This window comes from Stegodyphus dumicola, chromosome X2 (genome assembly GCF_044657685.1).
Source record: "Stegodyphus dumicola isolate Sdum_Otavi_A_Nest chromosome X2, ASM4465768v1".
Lineage (NCBI taxonomy): Eukaryota > Metazoa > Arthropoda > Arachnida > Araneae > Eresidae > Stegodyphus > Stegodyphus dumicola.
In genome coordinates this window covers 47,466,494-47,480,649 of record NC_140781.1, presented here as the reverse complement: position 1 = coordinate 47,480,649, position 14,156 = coordinate 47,466,494, and the positions used below count along the sequence as shown (strand labels likewise).

Below are 14,156 nucleotides of genomic sequence, written 5' to 3'. Positions count from 1 at the left end.
ATCTGGCACAATTCGCAACAGATGGGATAAGCGAATGTTTTAAGTTGCTTGAAATGATTTGCGAAGATTTGATCGCAGTTTTTATTTTGGATAAGTCCGAAGGTGAAGGATCTTTAGGGATCGGATTATATGGTCCTTCGTTTAAGAGTTTAGTGACACCATCGATGTAAGTGTTCTTATCCATGACGACTATCTGGCCACCTTTGTCGGCCTTTGAAATGATAATATCCGGGTTAGAATGAATTTCGCGCATTGTAGCTCTTTCTCTCGCAGTTAGATTTGGTTTTAAAGGTTTATTATTGAATTTCACATTATGAGCGATAAGATGCCTAATCATTTCTTTCTGTGAATCTGAAACTTTACTGAACTTGAAAGCTTTTTCGATAGGAGCCAAAATCTTTGGAATCGAGGGTTTACAGGTTTGTGAGAAGTTAAAATTATATTTTAGAATTCTCTCTTGTTCTTCTGAAAGACTAACATTAGAAATATTAACTATTGGCTTGATGTTTACAATGGGAAGATTTTTTGAACTACTTGAACTGGAAGACTGTAAAAGAAGTTTTTCGAATTTAACTGCAAGGGTGTTTTTATGACGGTTAACTGCATTCTCCGTTCTAGACCAAGACTTTTGTTCAAGGGCAGTGAATTTTGGATATGATTTAGCGAGTTCCAGATGAAGCTTATAGAGTTCATGTTCAATTTTGGACAATTGTTGACGTGTATCCCTTATCACGGACCGAAGTAAGGCAAGCTTGCAATTTAACAGAATTCTTGAAACGCGACTCGAAGGTTTTTGATTAGATTTGATTTGAATAAAATTGGGGATCAATTTTTTACATTTACATTTAAGTAAAAAATCAAGATGATTCAGGAATTTTTGCCGTTTCAGGCGTAATTTAGTGAAACGATTAACGGATGAAGGCATGATAAACAATGCAAAAATCAAACTAATTAACTGAGCAATAAAATACACACAAAACACAGAAAAATCCCTCGCTGAAATGAATAGAAAACAAAACGTTTCTAAGCAAAATACATGAAATCAGACAAGCAAAGCACAATATCCAAATGTACAAAACATAAACATAACTTGAAAATTGCAAAAATGTACTCACCGAAACTCCTACAATCACAAAATGGCGGCCACACCACGTGCAAAAAAGAAAGCAAAATATAAGCCTGTTTGGGGCTTCTATAATTAAGACACAATAACACGCCGAATAAATACTAATTCAGAAGTCAAACAACAAAAATCAGCGTTATACCTACAAAATTTTCACAGGACTAGTTTCGATGGTTTTACCGAACCATCATCTTCAGCTGCAAAACCGCAAATGAACAAGATAGGAAATAATGATTAGATAAGATAAGAAAGCCTGGACAAGAATAAGCAAGTGGCGCCATCTGTTGGCGAAACCAGAACTAAAACACAACCTCTCTAAAAGCCGAAGGCAAATTTGGATTGGAATTAGGATCGTTAACTAGAACAGAAAGATTTTTATGAATGTGAAATGCCTCTAGAAAATCCAGTTCTCCAATGGAAGATGTTTTTTGAATAATTTTGGCAGCAGAAAAATTGAAAGTGTGATTTTCGGACCAACAATGTTGAGCAACAGAAGACTTCTGTGTTTCCTTTTTTCTAACATATGCCTCATGTTCTTTGACGCGAAATTTTAAGGCTCTCTTAGTTTGGCCAATGTAAATTAAACCACACTGGCAAGGAATCCTATAAATACCCCAGGAATTCATATCCGGAATGGGGTCCTTGAGTATAGAAGTTGGAATTTTATTGATGGGAGAATAAACAACCCGAAAGTTAAATTTCTGCAAAATATGTGCAACTTTATAGCTAATTGATGGAAAGAAGGGAATGACAACAGAATTTTTATAATCTCCTAAAATAAGAGTGTGGCTTTTAGTGTGTTGAGATGAGAATTTTTTAACTGCTTGATTAATAATGTTGGGTGAAAAGCCCCTGTCAATAGCTATTGCTTTTAAATAATTTAGTTCTTCATCAAGGGCGAATTTGGAGGAGCAAACTTGAAGAGCACGGAAAACATAGGAATAAAATGAAGCTAACTTTTGTTTAGTCGGATGACATGATTTAAAGTGTGGTGGAAGGCAAACCGATGAAGGTTTACGGTAAACTGTAGTACTGAAGTTGGATGTGTTACGTGTGACCAGAATGTCGAGAAACGGAAGAGAATTGCAAGTCTCAAGTTCAAAAGTGAACTGAATAGCAGGATCAATAGAATTCATTGTTGAAAGAACTTTATTTAAATCATCTTTATTACCTTCAAACAGGGTAAAAGTATCGTCTACGTAGCGGAACCATGCCGGAAAGTTTAAAGTTTCAAACAATTTTGATTCATAATAATGCATGTAGATATCAGCCAGGATGGGACTGAGGGGGCTTCCCATGGCTAATCCCTCAGTTTGTTTGTAATATTTATTTTGGAAAACAAAATGTGTTTGTTTCAAACAGAGTTGAGTGAGAGAAATTAGCTCCTCAATTTCGATGCAAGAGAAATGAAATTCGCGAAGTCTGGTTTCTAGACATCTTAATGCACCCTCCACTGGGACATTGGTGAATAATGATTTTACATCAAAAGAAACCATGAGTAAATTACTAGGAGAAATGTTTTTAACCTTTTTTACAAACTCTATTGAATTTTTTATGGTGTAAATATTATTGTCTAATAGAGTGGAAAATCTAGAAACTAAATATTTAGCTAAAGGATACGAGGCAGTACCTAAATTTGATACAATAGGGCGGAAAGGAATACCACTTTTATGAATTTTGGGAAGAGCATATAATCTGGCACAATTCGCAACAGATGGGATAAGCGAATGTTTTAAGTTGCTTGAAATGATTTGCGAAGATTTGATCGCAGTTTTTATTTTGGATAAGTCCGAAGGTGAAGGATCTTTAGGGATCGGATTATATGGTCCTTCGTTTAAGAGTTTAGTGACACCATCGATGTAAGTGTTCTTATCCATGACGACTATCTGGCCACCTTTGTCGGCCTTTGAAATGATAATATCCGGGTTAGAATGAATTTCGCGCATTGTAGCTCTTTCTCTCGCAGTTAGATTTGGTTTTAAAGGTTTATTATTGAATTTCACATTATGAGCGATAAGATGCCTAATCATTTCTTTCTGTGAATCTGAAACTTTACTGAACTTGAAAGCTTTTTCGATAGGAGCCAAAATCTTTGGAATCGAGGGTTTACAGGTTTGTGAGAAGTTAAAATTATATTTTAGAATTCTCTCTTGTTCTTCTGAAAGACTAACATTAGAAATATTAACTATTGGCTTGATGTTTACAATGGGAAGATTTTTTGAACTACTTGAACTGGAAGACTGTAAAAGAAGTTTTTCGAATTTAACTGCAAGGGTGTTTTTATGACGGTTAACTGCATTCTCCGTTCTAGACCAAGACTTTTGTTCAAGGGCAGTGAATTTTGGATATGATTTAGCGAGTTCCAGATGAAGCTTATAGAGTTCATGTTCAATTTTGGACAATTGTTGACGTGTATCCCTTATCACGGACCGAAGTAAGGCAAGCTTGCAATTTAACAGAATTCTTGAAACGCGACTCGAAGGTTTTTGATTAGATTTGATTTGAATAAAATTGGGGATCAATTTTTTACATTTACATTTAAGTAAAAAATCAAGATGATTCAGGAATTTTTGCCGTTTCAGGCGTAATTTAGTGAAACGATTAACGGATGAAGGCATGATAAACAATGCAAAAATCAAACTAATTAACTGAGCAATAAAATACACACAAAACACAGAAAAATCCCTCGCTGAAATGAATAGAAAACAAAACGTTTCTAAGCAAAATACATGAAATCAGACAAGCAAAGCACAATATCCAAATGTACAAAACATAAACATAACTTGAAAATTGCAAAAATGTACTCACCGAAACTCCTACAATCACAAAATGGCGGCCACACCACGTGCAAAAAAGAAAGCAAAATATAAGCCTGTTTGGGGCTTCTATAATTAAGACACAATAACACGCCGAATAAATACTAATTCAGAAGTCAAACAACAAAAATCAGCGTTATACCTACAAAATTTTCACAGGACTAGTTTCGATGGTTTTACCGAACCATCATCTTCAGCTGCAAAACCGCAAATGAACAAGATAGGAAATAATGATTAGATAAGATAAGAAAGCCTGGACAAGAATAAGCAAGTGGCGCCATCTGTTGGCGAAACCAGAACTAAAACACAACCTCTCTAAAAGCCGAAGGCAAATTTGGATTGGAATTAGGATCGTTAACTAGAACAGAAAGATTTTTATGAATGTGAAATGCCTCTAGAAAATCCAGTTCTCCAATGGAAGATGTTTTTTGAATAATTTTGGCAGCAGAAAAATTGAAAGTGTGATTTTCGGACCAACAATGTTGAGCAACAGAAGACTTCTGTGTTTCCTTTTTTCTAACATATGCCTCATGTTCTTTGACGCGAAATTTTAAGGCTCTCTTAGTTTGGCCAATGTAAATTAAACCACACTGGCAAGGAATCCTATAAATACCCCAGGAATTCATATCCGGAATGGGGTCCTTGAGTATAGAAGTTGGAATTTTATTGATGGGAGAATAAACAACCCGAAAGTTAAATTTCTGCAAAATATGTGCAACTTTATAGCTAATTGATGGAAAGAAGGGAATGACAACAGAATTTTTATAATCTCCTAAAATAAGAGTGTGGCTTTTAGTGTGTTGAGATGAGAATTTTTTAACTGCTTGATTAATAATGTTGGGTGAAAAGCCCCTGTCAATAGCTATTGCTTTTAAATAATTTAGTTCTTCATCAAGGGCGAATTTGGAGGAGCAAACTTGAAGAGCACGGAAAACATAGGAATAAAATGAAGCTAACTTTTGTTTAGTCGGATGACATGATTTAAAGTGTGGTGGAAGGCAAACCGATGAAGGTTTACGGTAAACTGTAGTACTGAAGTTGGATGTGTTACGTGTGACCAGAATGTCGAGAAACGGAAGAGAATTGCAAGTCTCAAGTTCAAAAGTGAACTGAATAGCAGGATCAATAGAATTCATTGTTGAAAGAACTTTATTTAAATCATCTTTATTACCTTCAAACAGGGTAAAAGTATCGTCTACGTAGCGGAACCATGCCGGAAAGTTTAAAGTTTCAAACAATTTTGATTCATAATAATGCATGTAGATATCAGCCAGGATGGGACTGAGGGGGCTTCCCATGGCTAATCCCTCAGTTTGTTTGTAATATTTATTTTGGAAAACAAAATGTGTTTGTTTCAAACAGAGTTGAGTGAGAGAAATTAGCTCCTCAATTTCGATGCAAGAGAAATGAAATTCGCGAAGTCTGGTTTCTAGACATCTTAATGCACCCTCCACTGGGACATTGGTGAATAATGATTTTACATCAAAAGAAACCATGAGTAAATTACTAGGAGAAATGTTTTTAACCTTTTTTACAAACTCTATTGAATTTTTTATGGTGTAAATATTATTGTCTAATAGAGTGGAAAATCTAGAAACTAAATATTTAGCTAAAGGATACGAGGCAGTACCTAAATTTGATACAATAGGGCGGAAAGGAATACCACTTTTATGAATTTTGGGAAGAGCATATAATCTGGCACAATTCGCAACAGATGGGATAAGCGAATGTTTTAAGTTGCTTGAAATGATTTGCGAAGATTTGATCGCAGTTTTTATTTTGGATAAGTCCGAAGGTGAAGGATCTTTAGGGATCGGATTATATGGTCCTTCGTTTAAGAGTTTAGTGACACCATCGATGTAAGTGTTCTTATCCATGACGACTATCTGGCCACCTTTGTCGGCCTTTGAAATGATAATATCCGGGTTAGAATGAATTTTGCGCATTGTAGCTCTTTCTCTCGCAGTTAGATTTGGTTTTAAAGGTTTATTATTGAATTTCACATTATGAGCGATAAGATGCCTAATCATTTCTTTCTGTGAATCTGAAACTTTACTGAACTTGAAAGCTTTTTCGATAGGAGCCAAAATCTTTGGAATCGAGGGTTTACAGGTTTGTGAGAAGTTAAAATTATATTTTAGAATTCTCTCTTGTTCTTCTGAAAGACTAACATTAGAAATATTAACTATTGGCTTGATGTTTACAATGGGAAGATTTTTTGAACTACTTGAACTGGAAGACTGTAAAAGAAGTTTTTCGAATTTAACTGCAAGGGTGTTTTTATGACGGTTAACTGCATTCTCCGTTCTAGACCAAGACTTTTGTTCAAGGGCAGTGAATTTTGGATATGATTTAGCGAGTTCCAGATGAAGCTTATAGAGTTCATGTTCAATTTTGGACAATTGTTGACGTGTATCCCTTATCACGGACCGAAGTAAGGCAAGCTTGCAATTTAACAGAATTCTTGAAACGCGACTCGAAGGTTTTTGATTAGATTTGATTTGAATAAAATTGGGGATCAATTTTTTACATTTACATTTAAGTAAAAAATCAAGATGATTCAGGAATTTTTGCCGTTTCAGGCGTAATTTAGTGAAACGATTAACGGATGAAGGCATGATAAACAATGCAAAAATAGTTTGATTTTTGCATTGTTTATCATGCCTTCATCCGTTAATCGTTTCACTAAATTACGCCTGAAACGGCAAAAATTCCTGAATCATCTTGATTTTTTACTTAAATGTAAATGTAAAAAATTGATCCCCAATTTTATTCAAATCAAATCTAATCAAAAACCTTCGAGTCGCGTTTCAAGAATTCTGTTAAATTGCAAGCTTGCCTTACTTCGGTCCGTGATAAGGGATACACGTCAACAATTGTCCAAAATTGAACATGAACTCTATAAGCTTCATCTGGAACTCGCTAAATCATATCCAAAATTCACTGCCCTTGAACAAAAGTCTTGGTCTAGAACGGAGAATGCAGTTAACCGTCATAAAAACACCCTTGCAGTTAAATTCGAAAAACTTCTTTTACAGTCTTCCAGTTCAAGTAGTTCAAAAAATCTTCCCATTGTAAACATCAAGCCAATAGTTAATATTTCTAATGTTAGTCTTTCAGAAGAACAAGAGAGAATTCTAAAATATAATTTTAACTTCTCACAAACCTGTAAACCCTCGATTCCAAAGATTTTGGCTCCTATCGAAAAAGCTTTCAAGTTCAGTAAAGTTTCAGATTCACAGAAAGAAATGATTAGGCATCTTATCGCTCATAATGTGAAATTCAATAATAAACCTTTAAAACCAAATCTAACTGCGAGAGAAAGAGCTACAATGCGCGAAATTCATTCTAACCCGGATATTATCATTTCAAAGGCCGACAAAGGTGGCCAGATAGTCGTCATGGATAAGAACACTTACATCGATGGTGTCACTAAACTCTTAAACGAAGGACCATATAATCCGATCCCTAAAGATCCTTCACCTTCGGACTTATCCAAAATAAAAACTGCGATCAAATCTTCGCAAATCATTTCAAGCAACTTAAAACATTCGCTTATCCCATCTGTTGCGAATTGTGCCAGATTATATGCTCTTCCCAAAATTCATAAAAGTGGTATTCCTTTCCGCCCTATTGTATCAAATTTAGGTACTGCCTCGTATCCTTTAGCTAAATATTTAGTTTCTAGATTTTCCACTCTATTAGACAATAATATTTACACCATAAAAAATTCAATAGAGTTTGTAAAAAAGGTTAAAAACATTTCTCCTAGTAATTTACTCATGGTTTCTTTTGATGTAAAATCATTATTCACCAATGTCCCAGTGGAGGGTGCATTAAGATGTCTAGAAACCAGACTTCGCGAATTTCATTTCTCTTGCATCGAAATTGAGGAGCTAATTTCTCTCACTCAACTCTGTTTGAAACAAACACATTTTGTTTTCCAAAATAAATATTACAAACAAACTGAGGGATTAGCCATGGGAAGCCCCCTCAGTCCCATCCTGGCTGATATCTACATGCATTATTATGAATCAAAATTGTTTGAAACTTTAAACTTTCCGGCATGGTTCCGCTACGTAGACGATACTTTTACCCTGTTTGAAGGTAATAAAGATGATTTAAATAAAGTTCTTTCAACAATGAATTCTATTGATCCTGCTATTCAGTTCACTTTTGAACTTGAGACTTGCAATTCTCTTCCGTTTCTCGACATTCTGGTCACACGTAACACATCCAACTTCAGTACTACAGTTTACCGTAAACCTTCATCGGTTTGCCTTCCACCACACTTTAAATCATGTCATCCGACTAAACAAAAGTTAGCTTCATTTTATTCCTATGTTTTCCGTGCTCTTCAAGTTTGCTCCTCCAAATTCGCCCTTGATGAAGAACTAAATTATTTAAAAGCAATAGCTATTGACAGGGGCTTTTCACCCAACATTATTAATCAAGCAGTTAAAAAATTCTCATCTCAACACACTAAAAGCCACACTCTTATTTTAGGAGATTATAAAAATTCTGTTGTCATTCCCTTCTTTCCATCAATTAGCTATAAAGTTGCACATATTTTGCAGAAATTTAACTTTCGGGTTGTTTATTCTCCCATCAATAAAATTCCAACTTCTATACTCAAGGACCCCATTCCGGATATGAATTCCTGGGGTATTTATAGGATTCCTTGCCAGTGTGGTTTAATTTACATTGGCCAAACTAAGAGAGCCTTAAAATTTCGCGTCAAAGAACATGAGGCATATGTTAGAAAAAAGGAAACACAGAAGTCTTCTGTTGCTCAACATTGTTGGTCCGAAAATCACACTTTCAATTTTTCTGCTGCCAAAATTATTCAAAAAACATCTTCCATTGGAGAACTGGATTTTCTAGAGGCATTTCACATTCATAAAAATCTTTCTGTTCTAGTTAACGATCCTAATTCCAATCCAAATTTGCCTTCGGCTTTTAGAGAGGTTGTGTTTTAGTTCTGGTTTCGCCAACAGATGGCGCCACTTGCTTATTCTTGTCCAGGCTTTCTTATCTTATCTAATCATTATTTCCTATCTTGTTCATTTGCGGTTTTGCAGCTGAAGATGATGGTTCGGTAAAACCATCGAAACTAGTCCTGTGAAAATTTTGTAGGTATAACGCTGATTTTTGTTGTTTGACTTCTGAATTAGTATTTATTCGGCGTGTTATTGTGTCTTAATTATAGAAGCCCCAAACAGGCTTATATTTTGCTTTCTTTTTTGCACGTGGTGTGGCCGCCATTTTGTGATTGTAGGAGTTTCGGTGAGTACATTTTTGCAATTTTCAAGTTATGTTTATGTTTTGTACATTTGGATATTGTGCTTTGCTTGTCTGATTTCATGTATTTTGCTTAGAAACGTTTTGTTTTCTATTCATTTCAGCGAGGGATTTTTCTGTGTTTTGTGTGTATTTTATTGCTCAGTTAATTAGTTTGATTTTTGCATTGTTTATCATGCCTTCATCCGTTAATCGTTTCACTAAATTACGCCTGAAACGGCAAAAATTCCTGAATCATCTTGATTTTTTACTTAAATGTAAATGTAAAAAATTGATCCCCAATTTTATTCAAATCAAATCTAATCAAAAACCTTCGAGTCGCGTTTCAAGAATTCTGTTAAATTGCAAGCTTGCCTTACTTCGGTCCGTGATAAGGGATACACGTCAACAATTGTCCAAAATTGAACATGAACTCTATAAGCTTCATCTGGAACTCGCCAAATCATATCCAAAATTCACTGCCCTTGAACAAAAGTCTTGGTCTAGAACGGAGAATGCAGTTAACCGTCATAAAAACACCCTTGCAGTTAAATTCGAAAAACTTCTTTTACAGTCTTCCAGTTCAAGTAGTTCAAAAAATCTTCCCATTGTAAACATCAAGCCAATAGTTAATATTTCTAATGTTAGTCTTTCAGAAGAACAAGAGAGAATTCTAAAATATAATTTTAACTTCTCACAAACCTGTAAACCCTCGATTCCAAAGATTTTGGCTCCTATCGAAAAAGCTTTCAAGTTCAGTAAAGTTTCAGATTCACAGAAAGAAATGATTAGGCATCTTATCGCTCATAATGTGAAATTCAATAATAAACCTTTAAAACCAAATCTAACTGCGAGAGAAAGAGCTACAATGCGCGAAATTCATTCTAACCCGGATATTATCATTTCAAAGGCCGACAAAGGTGGCCAGATAGTCGTCATGGATAAGAACACTTACATCGATGGTGTCACTAAACTCTTAAACGAAGGACCATATAATCCGATCCCTAAAGATCCTTCACCTTCGGACTTATCCAAAATAAAAACTGCGATCAAATCTTCGCAAATCATTTCAAGCAACTTAAAACATTCGCTTATCCCATCTGTTGCGAATTGTGCCAGATTATATGCTCTTCCCAAAATTCATAAAAGTGGTATTCCTTTCCGCCCTATTGTATCAAATTTAGGTACTGCCTCGTATCCTTTAGCTAAATATTTAGTTTCTAGATTTTCCACTCTATTAGACAATAATATTTACACCATAAAAAATTCAATAGAGTTTGTAAAAAAGGTTAAAAACATTTCTCCTAGTAATTTACTCATGGTTTCTTTTGATGTAAAATCATTATTCACCAATGTCCCAGTGGAGGGTGCATTAAGATGTCTAGAAACCAGACTTCGCGAATTTCATTTCTCTTGCATCGAAATTGAGGAGCTAATTTCTCTCACTCAACTCTGTTTGAAACAAACACATTTTGTTTTCCAAAATAAATATTACAAACAAACTGAGGGATTAGCCATGGGAAGCCCCCTCAGTCCCATCCTGGCTGATATCTACATGCATTATTATGAATCAAAATTGTTTGAAACTTTAAACTTTCCGGCATGGTTCCGCTACGTAGACGATACTTTTACCCTGTTTGAAGGTAATAAAGATGATTTAAATAAAGTTCTTTCAACAATGAATTCTATTGATCCTGCTATTCAGTTCACTTTTGAACTTGAGACTTGCAATTCTCTTCCGTTTCTCGACATTCTGGTCACACGTAACACATCCAACTTCAGTACTACAGTTTACCGTAAACCTTCATCGGTTTGCCTTCCACCACACTTTAAATCATGTCATCCGACTAAACAAAAGTTAGCTTCATTTTATTCCTATGTTTTCCGTGCTCTTCAAGTTTGCTCCTCCAAATTCGCCCTTGATGAAGAACTAAATTATTTAAAAGCAATAGCTATTGACAGGGGCTTTTCACCCAACATTATTAATCAAGCAGTTAAAAAATTCTCATCTCAACACACTAAAAGCCACACTCTTATTTTAGGAGATTATAAAAATTCTGTTGTCATTCCCTTCTTTCCATCAATTAGCTATAAAGTTGCACATATTTTGCAGAAATTTAACTTTCGGGTTGTTTATTCTCCCATCAATAAAATTCCAACTTCTATACTCAAGGACCCCATTCCGGATATGAATTCCTGGGGTATTTATAGGATTCCTTGCCAGTGTGGTTTAATTTACATTGGCCAAACTAAGAGAGCCTTAAAATTTCGCGTCAAAGAACATGAGGCATATGTTAGAAAAAAGGAAACACAGAAGTCTTCTGTTGCTCAACATTGTTGGTCCGAAAATCACACTTTCAATTTTTCTGCTGCCAAAATTATTCAAAAAACATCTTCCATTGGAGAACTGGATTTTCTAGAGGCATTTCACATTCATAAAAATCTTTCTGTTCTAGTTAACGATCCTAATTCCAATCCAAATTTGCCTTCGGCTTTTAGAGAGGTTGTGTTTTAGTTCTGGTTTCGCCAACAGATGGCGCCACTTGCTTATTCTTGTCCAGGCTTTCTTATCTTATCTAATCATTATTTCCTATCTTGTTCATTTGCGGTTTTGCAGCTGAAGATGATGGTTCGGTAAAACCATCGAAACTAGTCCTGTGAAAATTTTGTAGGTATAACGCTGATTTTTGTTGTTTGACTTCTGAATTAGTATTTATTCGGCGTGTTATTGTGTCTTAACACATCAAATAGTTTTCTGGTTGCAATTTTCTAATTTCGACTATCTGTAATGTATGCCTTATGCATGTGCGCGTTGAAAGAAGTGTTTAATAAAGTAAACAAATATTAAGCTTTTTTGTATATTTTGATACCCTTTATATCATAATTGCTCTTTATTTCATAAATTATGGTTTCATATTTTAAATTTTATAATTTCTTCATGCCATCTTACCAGATTTAAATTGATGATCTATAATCCGGAAAAACTGATAATCCGGAATCGCCGAAGTCCCGACAAGTCTGGATTAAAGACTTTTGACGGTATTAACTACAGGATTGGGGGCACTTGTAAAAAGTTACATGCTTTAATTTTTTACTAAAATTAATAAATTTACTCTTAAAATGTCTTAACATGGATATTTTCCCTATTTAAAGTTTTTTTTTTTTTTTTTTTTTTCCTTAAATGGAGAATTATGTGTATGTCTACAGCCTGTGAAAGAATAAAGGCTATGTAACAACTTTTGTGGGCATAGTATTTTGCAATGCTTTAGTAAAACAGTATATAATGTAGTTTATGTGTGGAATATTTTGTTATCATGCCATATTTAACTTATTAATTAGACTTAATCATAATTATGTATCTTATGTAGGTATCCTCTTTTACATGGTGCTAACTATGATTTCATATATTCATGGCAATCTTATGTAGGTATGTCTATGGATGTAGTGCCATGAATGTATTTATTTTTATATATGAACCAGTTTTGTTATGGCAAACATTTTCTCATTGGCGATTTTTCTGGGTTTACTATATTTTTCTAAAAAGTTATCTACATGAACAAAAAATTGTATTAGTAGTCTGAATATTAGTAGTCTGAACGTTTACCTTATTTGATTCATTTCTTAAACTGGAACCATGTTTTTATGATCTACTGTCCAATATATGCAGTTATTTTTAAGCAGCTGGTATAGTCGGCCTTTGTACTTTGTTTATAAAATCTGTGTTGTTCATTATAAAATGTGTGCTCTTTCGATACTGAACTGAATGTAATTAAATATTTTTGTTCTGGTTGTGACTAATTTTAGAATTTTTTTATGCCCTTCACACTTAATAGCTTTGAATTTTGTCAGAATTTATGCTTTCTGCTTTTCTTTCCCAAAATATGAATGCTTTTGAGGATAATCAGGTTTTCACTTTTTCTTTATTTTCAACTAAATTTCTGAACTAGTGTCTGAAATACACATTTTCTTATGATGTATATATTTTTCTGATCTTGAAAGAATTTTTGGAGGAATAAGTATTTTGTAATTTTTTCAGGTTAAATAGTTTTAGATTACAAAGTGATTCTTATTTTTTGCCTTATTTAGAAATACATACCGTTTTCAGTCTGTTCATGGAAATGCAGTAATTAGGATTGTGCTATCTTTTCTCCCATTAATATCTCATGTACATATGTCAAGTTGGGTTTGAGGCATAAGTGCTAAAAGTTCATCACCTGCCTAATTTCGTATGAAAGCTTCTCAAGCCTTCTGTCTGAATTTACTTAATATCAAAGTAAATGTCATATGTAGAAGCAGAATTAATTTTATAGTGACTTTCTGACTTGACAGCACCTTTTTGAATGCTTTATGTTTAACATAGTGTTGTGTGCATATGGATTCATAATGGATTGAATGCATGCAGGACCAATGATAGCTTGATAGAATTTATTTTCCCTGGGACTTTCTACTAAAGTACTCCTACAGCTCTTCTTAATATGACAGCACAATCAGTAGTTGATACTAAGAACTACTGAGGATGTTAAACGCTATCAGTACAAAGTGCATCTAAAGAGTGAAGCTTGCCTAGAGTTATCTCAGTACTCTGAACTGAAAAACTGAGAACTCAGTTCTCTCCAAGCTTATACAAATTTAACACGACTGCCGAGATATCTCTAGTAGATCTCATTTCTCAAAATTACTGGAAGGCATGTATAGTTACATATAAGTTAATATAAGGGCTGGATATCTTTATTGTTGCATATAGGGATAAATTGCAGTATCCTTATATGCAACAATAAACGGATTCATTTGCAGTATAAATTACAGTTACACAGTGACTGACCAAAATGTCACTAAAGTTTGGCGATTTCTCGCCAATTTAGTGAAATAGCTCTCTGCTTCATGTTTATACTTTTCATGTTACATTATACAAAAGATACAATTTCACTAAAATTAGT

At 34.3% G+C, this 14,156-nt stretch overlaps 1 protein-coding gene across 6 annotated transcripts in view; it reads left to right on the top strand.

Annotated features, from left to right (window-relative positions):
- Positions 1–14,156, top strand: part of LOC118200489 (sorting nexin lst-4-like) — a 200,062-nt gene that overhangs the window by 104,094 nt on the left and 81,812 nt on the right. The gene's annotated exons all lie outside the window — the stretch shown is intronic.